We start from the raw sequence: 17,017 nt of genomic DNA, 5'->3' as shown, positions 1-17,017 counted from the left end.
TCATGTGCAGGTACCCAGAGAGCACTTTGACAGATGCTTTGGTTAAATAAATAAATAGATACATTGGTATTAACTGCTATCTTCTTGGCAGGCACAGAAGAGTGACAGTGATTTAAATGGGTATAGAGACTGAACTAATTCCTCACTCATAGACTTTGATTACACTCAGAATGTTTAGGTAATTGCACACAATTGCTCTTGTACTGGGTACTAGCAGTGGTAAGATTGGCTACCAGTATTTGTACCACCCTTTGCATCAAGATCTGTTCTGAGCAGGATTAGATGAGGGGTGGCAGCTGGTCCACACTAATGATTCCACTATAGTTAACACCAGTCTGGCCTGAAACATTGTGAAGAAATGGTTAGAGAGATCCCTAAAAATCTCCACGCTAGCCCTAGCATTTGTTAAGATGAATATATAGTGATAGAACAGAGAAGGAAAGCAAGCACTTCTATTGTCCACGGTGTAGATAAATAAAGGACTCTATTTTACTGTGCAGTTTACAATACTTTCATAGGTATTAAATCCATTTAAAAAAGGTTTCAAAATCATGAGCAGAGGGATTAGGACAGAGGTTCTCAAAGTGGAGGTCATGACCCTCAGGAAGTCGTGAGGTTATTATCTGGGGTGTCATAAGAACATAAGAATGGCCATACTGGGTCAGACCAAAGGTCCATCCAGTCCAGTATCCTGTCTACTGACAGTGGCCAATGCCAAGTTCCCCAGAAGGAGTGAACCTAACAGGTAATGATCAAGTGATCTCTCTCCTGCCATCCATCTCCACCCTCTGACAAACAGAGGCTAGGGACACCATTCCTTACCCATCCTGGCTAATAGCCATTAATGGACTTAGTCTCCATGAATTTATCTAGTTCTCTTTTAAACCCTGTTATAGTCCTAGCCTTCACAACCTCCTCAGGCAAGGAGTTCCACAGGTTGACTGTGCACTGTGTCACGAGCTGTCAGCCTCTACCCTAAACCCTGCTTCACCTCCAGCATTTATAATAGTGTTAAATATATAAAAAAGTGTTTTTAATTTATAAGGGGAGGTGGTTGCACTCAGAGGCTTGCTGTGTGAAAGGGGTCACCACTAGAAAAGTTTGAGAACCACTGGATTAGGGGATGTCTAGCAGATACCACAGTTTTCTGAAAACCCTGGTGTAAAATAATCTCTTTCCCACTTTGTCAGTACACTTATTTGACTAATGGGACCATTAGTGTGAAAAGTAATCTATAATTTTAGATGTGCTCAAACATATAATGTAATATTATCTCTATGTTAACAGTAATACTTGCATATATGTTTAAAAGAGAGTCATATTGAGGTTACATGGTATAATTATCACCCATAATTCCTAGAAATATCTTTATTAAAAATCATTTTGAACTGAATTTCTCATTCTCAATCAAATCAGAAGGGAAAGTCACACATACTCCAGTCTGGGACTATTACTACCAAAGTTCCACTTTGAAACCTCAAGGCAAATAAACCAGCAACTAAAAAGCTTAGCATTATGCAAAGGGACACTTATGGCATGGTTACTCAAATATTAAATCCCTTGTCAGGAAAGGAACCTGATCTAATTATTTCTGACAAAAGATGTGAGCAACCTACAAAAAACCTCAACATTTGTAACAGGTTGATCAAATTTCATTAACAAAGCATGAATATTAACCAGATTATAAAATACTGTTCAGTTTAATACTTAGCCTATAAGTGAAAGTATAATTACATTTAATGAGTAAAAGGGCAGGTTAATTAAGGTTAAAAAACACTATTGCTCATCAATGTATTTAAAGGTTAATTACAATGAGGACACTATATGGACAATTTATTAACAGTTCATATTCAAATACTAAATATGATAGTAATATTATAAAAGAATGTAGACACTGTGAGGTTAAGCCACATCTACCAGCCTTTAGTTTCTGCTGATCTGGGTTCAGGTATGAATGTAGAATACAAATAAACATGGGCTTTACAATGTGTTTCATGTGTCTGACGAAGTGGGTATTCACCCATAAAAGCTTATGCTCCAATACCTCTATTAGTGTATAAGATGCCACAGTACTCTTTGTTGCTTTTTACAGATCCAGACTAACACGGCTACCCCTCTGATACTTGACAATATGTTTCATAGAATTTGTCAACAGTGTAAAACCACTACACACTCTGAATAAATTGCCAGTCCCTGCTTAGATATTCAGGGCTATAATAGAAGGGTTGTTTTAGAACATGGAAGAGATGCATTGACATGACTATGCAGGAATGTTTACATAGCAACTATTCATTGTATCCTTCGTTCTGCATATATGTTATATAGTAAAGGCAAAATACTTGACTTCACCAGATATGTGATGAAATCTAAAATGTGCTTCTAGTTCTAGGCAAAATTCTAACTAAAAGTCTAACATTATAAACAACCTACTTCACTAACGTTGGAGGATTAGGGAAGGAAAATTCTTCCAAAATATTTGACCAAATAGAATTAATACTTAAGTATAAAGACTCTAACATTTTGAGAAATGTACAATACTTTAGAACATTTACAGTACCAGAACATTTATTTCATTCTTTAGATGCTAGTACAAGAGAAAATAGAGAGATTTAATATGAATTTAACATATCTTTCTCTCTCTATATATATATATATAAAATATATATACAGTCAAAATTTGTCTACTGTTGACATTAATTTTAGGTGTAGCATATACACTTGTTTATACAAGTACAGCTTTCTTTTTGTACTGCTTTAAGTTTTAACACCATAATAAAAACCTAACATTCATGCTAATAGATTAACTGAGAAGAGTTACTGTGTCAACATGTACTAGATTCTCAAAATAATATAGGGTGACCCTATCACAGAGCTGGTCCATACTTTCCTGATGGTGCTAAATCAATGAGTAGACAAAAATGAAGTCTCCCTGAGAATATACTATGCCATGGCTCAGTGAGATCTTGATCCAAAACTCACTAAAGTCAATGAGAATCTTTTTATTGACGTGAACAGATTTTGGTGCAGACCCTAAGGGTTTATTTACAATGAACACTTAGGGCTAGTCTTCACTGAAAAGTTGCACTGGCATAGCTACATCTCTCAGAAGTGAGAAAAATCCACTTCACCGACAGACAAAATTAAGCTGATATCACTTGCAGTGTAGACAGCAGAGAAACGCTAGAATTCTTTCATAGACCTAGGTACTGCCTCTCAAGGAGGCAGATTAAGCACACCAACCGGAGAATGCCTCCCATCACTCTAGTAAGTGTCTACAGTGAAGAAGTCCAGCAGCATAGCTGCAGCTCTGCAGCTGTAATGTTTTAAGTGTAGACATCGCCTTAGTTTGTGGCAAGCCAAGGTATGAATATACCCTGCACTAGCCTGCCACACACTAAGGGCTGGTCTACACTGAAACCCTTTATCATCATAGCTTTCTCAGGGGTGTGGTGTAGCCAGCACTAGACTGAAGAATTCTTCCATTGATCTAGCTACTACCTTTTGGGAAGGTGGATTAACTACAGTGATAGGGGAAGCCCTCCCATCTCTGTAGAGGCTATGTACACTGAAGCAATATATTGGCACAGCAGCTGGACCGCTATAGCATTTTAACTGTAGACATACCCTAAATGCTGTGCATACCCTGCTACCATGCTAAAAGGTCTGTAATGTGCTTTAATCTCCCTTTCTCTGAAACACAAGTAGATTAAAGTGCTAAGAGACTGTTTCATGCATGTCAGCAGGATCCACATAGCAGCATGTGGAAGATTAGTGCAGGGTAGAGTCGCACTCTGGTTTGCTGCAAAGTGTGTTTGTTTAGACAAGCCCTAAATGAGGCTTCCTCTCACAAAGAGTTATTGCATACTCAACTTGAGGTACCTTAAAAGAACCTGTCTTCAGAAAGTGCTGAGGGCCCATACTCAGGAAATCAGGTTCTTTTAAAGTGTCTCAAGTTGAGCCTCCCAAACCACTAGTAATTTTAAGAATCTTGGCGGTGAGGTTTCTAGAAACAAATGAAATTACTATGTGCACCCTGATGAATGAGTAGGGAGTAGGAGTAAGGATGTGTGACACTGAGCCAGAAAGAACTAAGCAACTAACAGGCTACGTGACCCAGATTTAATCCTTAGAGACATCTTGAATAAAATAGAGCTTTGAAATGTAGACTTGTATTGCTACAGAATTAGAAGAAGATAGTGATTGTATTTGTCTATGTTTACCCATATCTTGTTAGAGGTTAACAGTGTAACCAGACGGTTCCTGTCTGTCACAATGTTCTATTGATTTAAAGATCAAAGGGAATATTAACATTTTGACAAAGCTTGGGTGTAACAATATCATTGTCTTTAATACTCTTTGAAGTTTGTAGTAAACTACTTGTAAATGATGGAAGATGGATAATTACCTTATGCTGATGAATGCAACTAGCTATTTGTGTGTACATAGGAAATGGGAGATTTTACTTCAAAGCCACAATACTTCACTCAAGGACTGCATGCTGTCAAAAGGCTGCCTGGAACTATAAGAAGAACCTATGGCCCTGATCCTGTTATCTCTGACCCTAAATGTTCTTTAGCACCAGTACTGGTCCTTAACAACTTTTCATTCAGTGAATGGTGAGCAGGCAAGTAGAGAGTGTTGACAGCTGCAGATGCTTGTCCTACATCAGTACTGCCTATGGCAAACTCCCAGACAAATTCAAAATATTGTATCAGTCTTTTGGCTGAACTTGTTTATAGGAGTAATATTTGTTAAAATTCTGTGATTACAAGTGTTAAGCTCCCTAATGAACAAGCGACCATTTGTTACTGAGAAATATCAGACACAAGCGATAATTTAACTCTATTGGATTCTGTGACATTGTAGCCACGAGTACTTCACTAATAATATTTCAGAATAAAGCTACAAGGGTAGGAGACAAAATAAAATACAGGATAATGGGAGTTCTAAGTTGGGGACTAACAACCCTGGTCAATGTGGAAGAGGCGGATCAGTCCTACCCAACAGCAGTTCAGGTCTAGTTGATTACATATGAAGAAAGATCCTTCTAGCCTTGATAGATGAAATACTGCAACTGACAGGCAATTAGTGCCTTTATAGTCTAATTTGTCATAGATATATTCTGCAGTTAAAATGTTATATTACTTATTGACAAGGTACAATATTAAAAAAGGAGATATTTCCTCTACTATCTACTGAACTTGACTGGATTTGGGAGATAGAGAATAACAGCCTTCCATCAAGATACCCTTTGAATATGGAGCAGTGATTCCAGCAAGGTTAGTCCCAACTTCAATCTGCCCCTACTGTTCATGTTAGACACTATCACCATAAAAACTATCTACAAAACATAAAAAGCTGTCAAGTTTACTCTCAGAGGATCTCACACATCCTGTAGGTATCAGACAAAATCCATCAGCCATTTTTCTGGGAGAAATGAAATTTTAATACTCATTGTTCTTTATATCCATAGAAAACATTAAATGTTTAATCTGATTGTTTTTTCTTTAATCTTTACTGTACTGGAGACAAGTTAACTCTTTTTCACTTCAGTGCACTGATATGCTGAGTACAGCTAACCTTGATTTCCTGTTCCTCAGCTCTGATTTCATTTAAAGTCACTCCTCCGTTTTGTGATCTCTCCTTCCAACAGAAAGTAGCCACCCCAATCCTACAAACTGTTTTTAATACACTTTCCTGAACAGAGATAACCTGAACCCAATTCCCCCTCCCTGTTACACCTTCACCTTCCTTGCTTCTCTCAAGCCATTGATAGGGAAAATCAGCCCCCCTCCAAGATAAGAATCAAAGATATACTGCCTATAAATCATAAATATAGGCCCTAGGCCCTAGGTCTTAAGATTACTAACTCTATAGGAAATAAGTTGCCATATTAACCACTGTGGAACTGAACTGCCAGAAGGCAGTTTCGTTATACACAAACCATGATCATGCTGCTAGTAAAAGGGGAAAACTCAAAGAAAGTCCCCTAATAACCAGCTCATCACTGCCCTAGAGTAACATATTAATAAGCTTGTGTTAGCATAAATAACTCAGTATCAGCATAGAAACAGCTGGCCGGAATTGGGAACTGGACACCAGACACTGAATCCCAGAGGGCCATGCGAAGTTTGTCAGCCTGACCACAAGTAGAGGTAACTGAACTGTCAGGGTCTCCTGACAATCAAGTAAACATTTATAAGGAAGTGAAAAGATAAGGCTTGCAATTTTACATATGTTATGCCATATAAGGACAATATAATTGTGCTTCTGCAATGTATGCCATGTGATAGCCAAATAAGGTTGTGATTTATGTGTAAGCGAGATATGATAATTTGCAGTTTTAAGCTTTATAAGGACTGGCGAAAATCAGTACGGGAGAACAGCTTAACCCTTGCTAGGGAATACGCTGACTCTTCGTGTGTGCACACATGTATTAATGATATATCAATAAAAGGAGCCTCCGGCTGTCTGATCAAATTGACAAGGTGGTGGTCTTTTCCCCGACACCATTTCATTTATTAGCTTCCAGTCTATCTATCCCACTTCATCTGCATTCTTTTTCTTACTTGAACATCCCCTAGCCTCAGCCAATTCATCTCTTCTCTGCTGGTCTTGAACTGATAGGTCAAGAAGTTGTATTGATAAGGAAAATTTAGAACATAGAGCAGAGCAGGCTGGATTTCAGTGAGGATTTCTGAAAGCAAGAAGCAGGGGCAGGCATTGCTCATAGCTACCCAAACTGGTGCCCCTTAGCTGAGCTATAAAACCCCTATGTATTATCTTCCTTGAAAGTAGTCAAGTTGCTGAGCACTAAGAGAGATTTTCCTGGCACCAGCAGATTTCCTGAAAGAACTTCTTCAACACCATATCATGCTCTAGATTTTTTAAAATAGATATTAAAAATAATTCAATAATGAACAACTTATGGATTGTCAATGTAGGACATAGGCTAGAAACTACAGGTGGTCAAATAGTTTAAAAAATAAAATAAATACCTCATTTTGCAAATAAAAGTGCTGAATTCAATTTGCCATGATTCACAGTGGAGTATTATTCATTATTTGCAAATATGTAGCCAAATGCCAATGTTACATGGATTTTAGCATCAATAATTATTCATGGGAAAAAATGCATTAGTTGCTATTTATCATTATTCTCTTTAAAATATTAGGAAGTGGGACCACTACCATGTGATTTCAGTGGCTGGTTGCTTAACATGAATTACAAACCCCAAAACTTCTGAAGTGAAAAGTTCATGAATAATCCATAGTGTGAAAATTATTCTTTTAAACTACTTGGCAAATCATTAAAATAATAAATGCATCTGAGGTAAATCAAGCTGCTCTATGACCAAGTAGGAGATTATGATTGGCAGACAAATAGAAGTTCTGATAATCATGACACATAAAATAGAAGTTGTCGCATCAAAGAAGGAAAAAGACATATTGCAGAGAGAAAGTTACCTGCTGAAACAGAGAAAGAATAAGAGCTAGAGGAGCTTGGAGCTCACTATTAGGAAGTTTTTTTAAACATTCATCCTAATTCTTCCCTGTCTTGAATGTATACAATTTCTTCCAGTTATACCACCTTCTACTAGTCTAAATAATTTCTCTTGCCCTTAGTATTTATAACCTTCATATATCACATCATTGCTGCACAAACCAGCCATAAACCTAGCATTAGGATGAATCACCCTAACTGAAAAGAATCTTCAGTTTGTGAAGCACCACTGTAGCACCACTGTAGCAACTACTTAATTAATTAATTAATTAATTAAAAAAAATCCAAACCCCTCACCTTCATGTGGGAACCATGGGTAAGGGACAGGGACAGAGTCAGGTTGTCCTTAACTCTGGCAATCTACTTAATAAATAAATTAATTAATTAATTAAAAAAAATCCAAACCCCTCACCTTCATGTGGGAACCATGGGTAAGGGACAGGGACAGAGTCAGGTTGTCCTTAACCCTGGCAATCCCCAGTTGTTGGAATGGTTCCTGAAGGATATAGACAGCTAGTATAGAAAGACACAAGGTTCAGGGAGCCAGTCAGCTGACTTAAAGCCACTTTTGCATGAACACATCCCTTGAACCGCTCTGAGCACAGTGTAGATGTTGAGCAGATTCTAGACCACCATGTTTTCCTCTGCCCCACAATAATATTAATATTCCCCCCCTCAAAGCTTTGCTCAATAAAGACCAGATTTTGCATTCTTTTCACGTTCAAAAACCACTTATTTCAACAGGAGTTCAGTGTGTAAGGAATGCACAGCTAGCTTCCAAATTTTATCTGGATATGTAAATAGAGCAGAAATGAAAAACACCTTTAAAGGAATTGGTAAGGTCAGAGGACCTACAAAGTAATCATGTACATAGACAGAATACCTTTAGCCTATCAAGGATGGAAGTTCCCTTGCACCAAGAATTATCCAGGAAAAAGTTCTACCTGACAGTTTCTTTTATGTGGGTTTTTTTATAGTGCAAATACATTTACTTAGTAAATCAAGTTTTAGTTGCCTCTCCAGCTGGGGACTAATTTCTCATTAAAACTACTGTTTTCCTCCAGGAAGTTCTAAATATTTTTTTTAAATCTATATGTTTCTGAAAGATTCTAATATAACTGGTTTCCCTCACCCCTGTTGCTTACTTATTATTCGTATTAAGTGCTTTTCACTATTTTCTGATACATAACAGCTATTTGCTTCAGACAGAGAATGCAGGATGAAAATCACTTAATCCAGCTTCCAAGGTATTTTGAATGCCTCGGCAGATAAAACAAAATATATTTAGGACATAGTCAAGACACTGACAGATTAGTAGGTTTTTTTCAGAGATCAGAATTATCATAATCATCTTTAAGAATCTGATCTGGAGGCTTGCTGTCAAGAGAAATAATGATGTTTTAGCATTATATAAAGTGAGAGCGACAGGGGTTTGAACTACCAAACAGTCATGAAAACCAATGAATCATGGAAGGGCACTTTTGGGGCAAATATCAACCCTCTCATGGACATAATAATATATTTAACCAGTGTAAGACGCATACGTAAATTCATTGTTCAACTGAATTCTGCTTGACGGGGCTTCCCCGAGTTAAAATAAAAAAGTGGAAAAGAATTAAAAGAAATAACAAGAGAGACCACACCATTATTGTTAAATGGAAAGAAACCCTGATGGTTGCGGTTCATGTGTAATACAAAAACCAGCTCCTGCATGGTCCATTCACTGAGAAACTCACACCTGCTAATTTATGTGTCAAGTTGGGTTCCCCAATGCTAACATCACGAACTCTGTTTACCTTTATATTTATTGCTTAGCTTTTTCAGTTCTGTAGACGCCAAAACTTCAAGAACATTATTTTCCTCCATGGCACCATTCTCATCACCAAATGTTCCTCCTTCCCCACAGAAATTCTCACACTTTTTCTTCAGCGGTAGTGAGATGGTCTTATATCCTAACTCTCTTCTATGGGCTCTTCTGGATACACCACTAAGCTGTGCTCCATAATTTGCAGCTAAGGGAAAAAATGTTCCCAAATATGACACCTTTTGGGAGCAGCAGGAGGCAGCCTGACTCATTTTCTGGATGGCAGTGAAAAAGGAGAAGCACCCCCTTTCTTGCTGCCATAATCTACTGCACTGAGTGAGAGGCCATTAGTGCCCATAATCTGTAGTTTGGTAGCTAGGCAATCTACTGTGCTTCACAGAGTTGAAGCCTGACAATCCCTATCTGGATGGTCCTGAGCAGGGGCAGCTCTAGCCTTTTTGCTGTCTCAAGCATGGCTGTCAGGCTGCCTTCGGTGGCGTGCCTGCGGGAGGTCCCCGCTTCCGCCGATTCAGCGACTTGCCTGTGGGAGGTCCACTGGTCCTGTGGCTTCGCCCGCCACCGAATTGCCACCTAATCCGTGGGACCGGCGGACCTCCCACAGGCAAGCTGCTGAAGGCAGCCTGACTGCTGCCCTCACAGGGACCAGCAGGGTGCCCCCCGCGGCTTGCCTCCCCCAGGCACACCCTTGGAGCACTGGAGCTGCCTCTGGTCCTTACAAACTCTTGAGGTTTATCCAGTTACTTCACAAGGAGTTTTAGGCCATTCAAAGCTGTTGGTGACGGTAGCAAAGGGTTTGCTTAATCTCTCCAGCTTCCCTGCAGTCTGGGGAAGATCCAGGTGGTTTCTCCTCCCCTTGACACCTCCAGTACATGGGGAAAGCAGTGCCCCTTATTTTGCAGTCCATCATCCCTAAAGCATTGGAATGTGGACAGGAGCGGTGCCATGGTTTTTGGCACCCTAGGTGGGGGTCCTTCCGCGCTCCCAGTCATTGGCAGCAATTCTGTGGTGGGGGGAGTCCTTCTGCACTCCCGGTCTTCGGGGCACTTCAACGGCGGGTTCCGGAGCAAGTGAAGGACCCGCCACAGAATTGCCGCCGAAGACCCGGAGTGCAGAAGGACCTCCTACCGCACCCCCAAATCCTGGTGCCCTAGGCGACCGCCTAGGTCGCCTACATGGAAGCTCTGCCCTTGAATGTGGAAATGCTACCTTCTGTCTTCTGAAGACCCAAGGGAGGAGCCCCGATGGGGAAAAAATCAGCCCCTTAAGAGTCCTTAAAATAACAAAGATAAGTAAAGGGATCCCTAGGTCCTACAATATGGGGAGGATAGGTAAAGCCATCTTTAGGGGAGTGCCTGTGCAGGAAAAGGGGGTGGACTATGTGAACTACATAAGCACAGGTCTGCTGAATATACATGGACCTGAGCTGACATTCATGGTTGTACTAGAATCCTGAACCAACCCTGATTCCAAGCGGGTTTGAAATGCCAAAATAACATTTTTGCACATGCTTAGTCATATGTACTATGCTGGCTTTGGATGTACAGTATCTCTTCCTCTGTCATTTATTTCATAGACTTAGATCTACTCAAATGATCTTGGGTATCTTCTTTACCTAGTTTGCAGACAGTCTACCAAATTTAATGTTACTGACAACCAATAGAGATTCTCACTAAGGTTATGTATACAGTGGCATTAATACTTGAGTACTGGCCATTTTATGTTGTGTTGGATACAGGTATAACACTGTGTACATGCTTATACCCAGGTCCACAATGCCACTTTTTTTATGCGACGTTAACACTACCATTTCAGCGGAGGTATCCCACATTTCTGTGCGTCACAGGGAGACGCTCTAGGAACCACCTTGCTTTGTGCTGTTGGTATGGTCCCCTGCCTTCACATATTGGCCTATGGCAGTTCCTGATCACATCCCTACTAACTGTTATTCACTGCCAAACTAGGTGGAAGACATGGAGCCCCTGGTCCTTGTTGTAGGGAGAAGGATTAGGTTCTGGAGTAGGTGATTGACAAGATGCTGAATAGAATTTAGGCAGAATTTTCTGACATGTTGAAGATCAATGACAACTAATTCAGTTTACATTGTATGAACATAGTGAATGCTCGTGTTGCCACAGTATGCTTTTGAGTGGACCATTGCTTCTGGTGCAGAAGAACCAGCACAGTGTGGTGAGATGACATTATTTTGGAAACCTGAGATGGCCAGCAGTGGCTTCAGAACTTCCAAATGAAGAAACAGACGTTTCTGGAGCTGTGTGAGGAGCTTGCACCAAACCTCTAACACTAGAACACTCAATTCAGGGAAACCATTCTGGTTTAGAAGCAGGTGGCTATTGCCCTGTGGAAGCTGGCAATGCTAGGCAGCTCTGTCTGTTGCAAACCACTCTGGAGTTTGAAAATCCACTGTTGGTGTCATGGTTATGCAGATTTGTGAGGCAGTTATCACCATGATCTACCCACAGCTGGTGGGAATAAGAAAATTTTGAGAACCAATAGCCGGATTGTAGAGGATGGAGCCATTGATTGACACCAGTATTCCAATACTTTGCCCATCACAAGGGGCAAGTGAGTATGTGAACTGAAAAGGTTACTCTTCACTCGTTCTGCAATGCTTGGCACCACAGAAGCAAATTAATGAATACAAATGTGGGAAACACTGGAAAGGTTCATGATACCAGGGTGCTTAGGAGATCAGGACTGTATTTAAAGGAGGAAGTTCCCCAGGAACAATATAGTTCTGTAGAGTGTGTCTATGTCCACTGTTCTTTTGGGGGACCCCATATATATGCTGTTAATTTGGTGCATGAAACCATACCTCAACATCAATGACCCTGCAAAATGGAATTAATTTACAAGTTCAGTAGCTGCAGAATGGTCATGGAATGCACATTTGATAGACTGAAAGCTTGTTGGCACTGCCTACACACCCATCTGGATGCCAGTGTGGCCAACACTATTAGCATAATCATGGTCCGCAGTGCATTCCTTAACATTTGTGAGGGTAAAGGGGAGTGCTTCTATCCTGAGTAGGCTCAGGAGAAGTCTGATTTACCAAATCTGTCCAGAAAGCCAAATTCCACCCATGTGCATGCTGGTGCTGATTCCCAGTGGTCAAAGAAAATGAGGGATGCTGTATGGGCACACATCTTGGAACAGCAGATGTCAGAGGATGACATTTGCCTGTAACACCCTTCACAACCTCTGCAGATGCTGGAAATGCACACGGGGGAACACAAAAACACACCTGAGGATCTGCATACCTTTGTGAGGATTTTATTTCCCTGTAGCCAAAGGTCATTAGTTGTTCATTCCTGTGATGTTGCATGCATTAAAGACAATTATAACAGGGCATCTCCACTAGGTTATCACTTTTTGGGAGCAGCTCCCTGCCAGGATCTGCTCACTCTCATACTCTCAAACTTGGCCCACAGGATCCCTCCTGATGAGCAAGAAGCCATGACATCTGCTGTGAGGTAATCAAAATTAAAGGACATATATATGCTCCACCCCTGCCTCAGGGCTCTGAGGAATCCAGTCCTACAAGTATGTCATGACTTCCCCCTGGCAGGACATTTCGGTCACTTTAAAACTTAACATCTTTCGTCTTTCATCTCTGCTGGTGGCTTCACATGCAGGCTACAATGCAGGCCTATGTGGCCTCTTGCAATATATGTGCCCACTCCAAGGTATATTACCTACCAGAGAATGTCCACACTCTTGATCTAATAAACATCTTCCACAGAAACTGCCCCAGAAAACCCAATCCATTAGTGCCTGGGTGTCACAATCAGGATGAGGGTGGTCTTACCTAGTAGACAGAGCAGGAGGTAGGACTCATGCCGAGTCAGATACCAGGAGGACAGGGTCTGAGATGAGCCAGAAGGCAAACCGAGAGGCAGGTGTCAGGAGTCAGGCAGTGCAAGGGAAGCAGTCCTAAGCAGGCAGGGAAGTTGCATGGACAACTTCCTGTTCCTGGTTTAAATGAGAGCTGGGAACCAGTCAGGACCCTCAGCATTCCATCAGTCAGATCCCTGGACTTGCATCCTATGTCAGAGTTTAGTTTCTATTCTAGCAGCTGTTAGCAAGTGGGAATTGCCTCATTCTTATGAGCCTTATGGACCAGTATTTAAGACCCACAGTCCCTGACACTTGTGGGAGGGAGGGAGGGAATAGATAATGGGGTCTGAGACTTGGGCCTGTGAGTATCTATGCAGCACTCTATCATAGCATTCCTTCTCAGATCTGAACCTTAGAGTTCAGAAAATAAGATACTAGCACCTGAATCCTCTAAGCTTAATTACCAGCTTAGATCTGATAGCACTGCCACCACCAAAAAATATAGTGTTTTGGGGCACTCTGACCTCCCCAACCTTCCCTGGGGACCCCAAGAACCCAGATCCCTTGGGTTCTTAAAACAAGGAGAAATAAACCATTCCCTCCACCTTTCCACCTCTCAGAATTTCCCTCCCTGGGTTATCCTGAGAGATACTGATCTAACCTCTAAATCACCATACAGAGAAGCATCTCCTTTCCCTTCCACCATCGATCAGGTTCTCAAAAAAACAAAAGAAATCTTTTAATAAAAGGAAGGAAAAAGTAAAGAATTATCTCTGTAACTTCAAGATGTAAATCTTACAGGGTCCTATAGCTTACAGACACCAGAAAGAGACTTTCCCCCCAGTACCAATACAAATCAGAATATTCCCAGCAACTACACATATAAAAGTTAACCAGCCAGATCCACAATTGCAAATAGAGTAAAAACAATCAAAAAGCCTAAACCGCCTGTTTTTACTTACTATATGAAAAGAAACTTAGAGAGCCTGTAGTAATGTCTGGTCTCTCTCAGACCCTCCGAGAGAAGAACACACAACACACAAAGAACACACACAAAAGTTTCCCTCCGCCCAAATTTAAAAATATTTTGTCTTCTGATTGGTCTTCTGGTCAGGTGTCCAGTTCCCTGCTTGTAACCCTTTACAGGTACAAGAGACATTAACCCTTAACAATCTGCTTATGACACACTCAGACCATGGCTGCCACCCAGCAGCTTACCAGACTAGCTCTCCAAGGGTTCTGCCCACTAGCTCAAGGTCACCAAGGGCTCTACCAACAAAGCTTCAGACTGGGGGAGATGTCTGGCCCTGCCGATTGGCTCAGATGCATGACTTAAGCCAGAAGCAGGCACAGGAAGTTGTCTGAGCAACTAGACAGATCTCTTACTGGCTGACACCTTGCACCCTGCCTAGTGCCTGACTCCAGAACCCTGTCTTCCCACCAGTTCCTGCCCTCCTTATCCAGGATCCTTCTCCACTCCTGGTCTCAACAACAACAAGGAAGGAGTACTTCAAGCATTACATCCATATGCTACAAATATACAATACCACTGATTAGGGTAGCAAAAGAATTACTGCTACCTCAATAACTAAATGTAAATTGGTACAATTTCTAAAAGTAAAACGACAAGGGTCATCTTATAAATGCTATGTTTTCCTCTATTAAACAAGATGGAATAATTTCATACCATCTGCAGCATGCATTAAAAAATGTAAACAGTAGTACATTTGCCATCTGGTTGAGTGACTTTTTATGATGCTTAAAAGCTGTTATCCATTGGCTGCTCCTTGTTTACCATCCAAGGTTGATACTCAAAACTATGATCAATGTCCTACTCAGTATCTACTCAGTACCTACACCACAGAAATAAAGCTGGTCAGCAATTGTGTTAACACAGGAGCTATAAAGAAGCAGTTAATATCTGAGCAAAAGTTAAGGAAAGAATACCACTGGAATGCATAACACATGCCCAGTTTGGTTTGCTTCTTCACAAAAGCTGAAATTCAGAGCCAGCATAGGCCTTACCACTAGTTAAGTCGCACAGACAAACTCAGAATAGAACTAAATAGTACATTGGCCTTTGTATAAGAGGGAAGTTCACCCTATGATATTAAAAAATGTCACCCTAAATTATTAAAGATCAGCTCTTTCAGATTAATGTGCATACGTGTTTGTCTGATATATTACTTGCTATTACTCTTGGAGATATTCGCCTTGATGATTCAGTGGGCTCAATTAAGTTAACATCACACAGTCTGTACATTTCTATTAAGACTCCCAATCAGTGGAATATTTCATGCTTTGTGCTGTGGACAGGGCATGACCTGTGTTTGTGTTTACACTGCCTAAGTTTCATGGTAAATCCTATGTCTTCTGGGAACTTATTCATAAGTAGAGCAGTTTAAATGCCAGCAAAATTATTTGTAGAATACATTATTTGATGAATATTCCTGTTAATTATCAATTACTTTTGTCCAAGTGTATCTGACCAGCTTTAGAAATGATCAATAAAATTACTTATCTATTAAATTATTCAATAAAAAAGCATTTGCTGAACAATACATTCATCAGAATCTATTTGACCAGTAAATAAGATTGACCATATATATTCAGGAATGATAGTAATGTTGACTGATATTGCCTCATTAATTACCTGTATTCCCATGTCTGCCTGTATCATCTATTGTCTCTTGTCTTATACTTAGATTGTAAGCTCCTTCAGGCAGGGCCATCTTTTTGTCTGTGTTGTACAGTGCCTAGTGCAGTGGGTTCCTGGTCTATGACTAGGGCTCCTGGGTGCTACAGTAATTCAGTTGATAATAATCTTAGCCCTTTGGTGTCTTCTTTTCTCTGCCTGTGGCAAATGGTTTAGTCTCCTAAGGACTTAAATGCTTTAGTCTAACTGAACTCTTTGGCCATAACATATGAGTATTTGGATGAAATTTAATGGCCTGTGATATACAGGTAAACAGGGTCTGAATGAGCTCTCCCTGACATCTAGTGAGCTGGGGAGTTGGGGTGAAGACTTCAGGACCAGACCGTACTTGCATAAAAACACCTACTCTGCCTCTAGCTGATAGATGTGAGTTGCCAAAATGATCGAAGGGGTAATCACTAGCAGCCAGCATGGATTTACTAAGAACAAATCATGCCAAACCAGCTTGATTTCCTTCTTTGACAGAGTAACTGGTTTGGTGGATAGGGGGAATGCAGTGGACATAATATACCTGGACTTTAGAAAGGCTTTTGACACGGTCCCACAAAACATTCTTACAAGTAACCTGAAGAAATATAAGCTCAACAGAATTGCCATTAAGTGGATACATAATCCACAAACAAAGAGTAACTATTAATGGAGCGATGTGAGATTGCAAGGCGGTCTCTGGCATCATTCCATTAATTAGTGAGGTTCCACAGATATCTGTTCTGGGTCCGGTGTTATTTAACATCTTTATTAATGATCTGGATGTAGAATAGAGAGCATATTGATCAAATTTGCAGATAACAAAAAGCTGGGCGACTGCAAACACTTTGGAGCATAGAACTAAAATGCAAAGGGATTTTGATAAATCGGAGAACTGGGCTACAACAAAATGAAATTCAGCAAAGATACATGTAAGGTGGTACACTTAGGGAAGAAAAAACAAATTAACAAATACAGAATAGGGGATAACGGGTTTATCCTTCACTGCTGAGAAGGATCTGAGAGTTGTGGTGGATCACAGCTTCAACGTAAGTCAACAATGTGATCCTGTTGTAAAAAAAATGCCATTTTGTGTTGTATTAACAGAGGTCTAGCATGCAAATAATGATAATACCGCTCTACTCTGTGCT

The sequence above is a fragment of the Gopherus flavomarginatus genome, chromosome 1 (assembly GCF_025201925.1).
Source record: "Gopherus flavomarginatus isolate rGopFla2 chromosome 1, rGopFla2.mat.asm, whole genome shotgun sequence".
NCBI lineage: Eukaryota > Metazoa > Chordata > Testudines > Testudinidae > Gopherus > Gopherus flavomarginatus.
The sequence above is the reverse complement of the archived record's forward strand: the minus strand, read 5'-3'. Positions refer to the sequence as shown.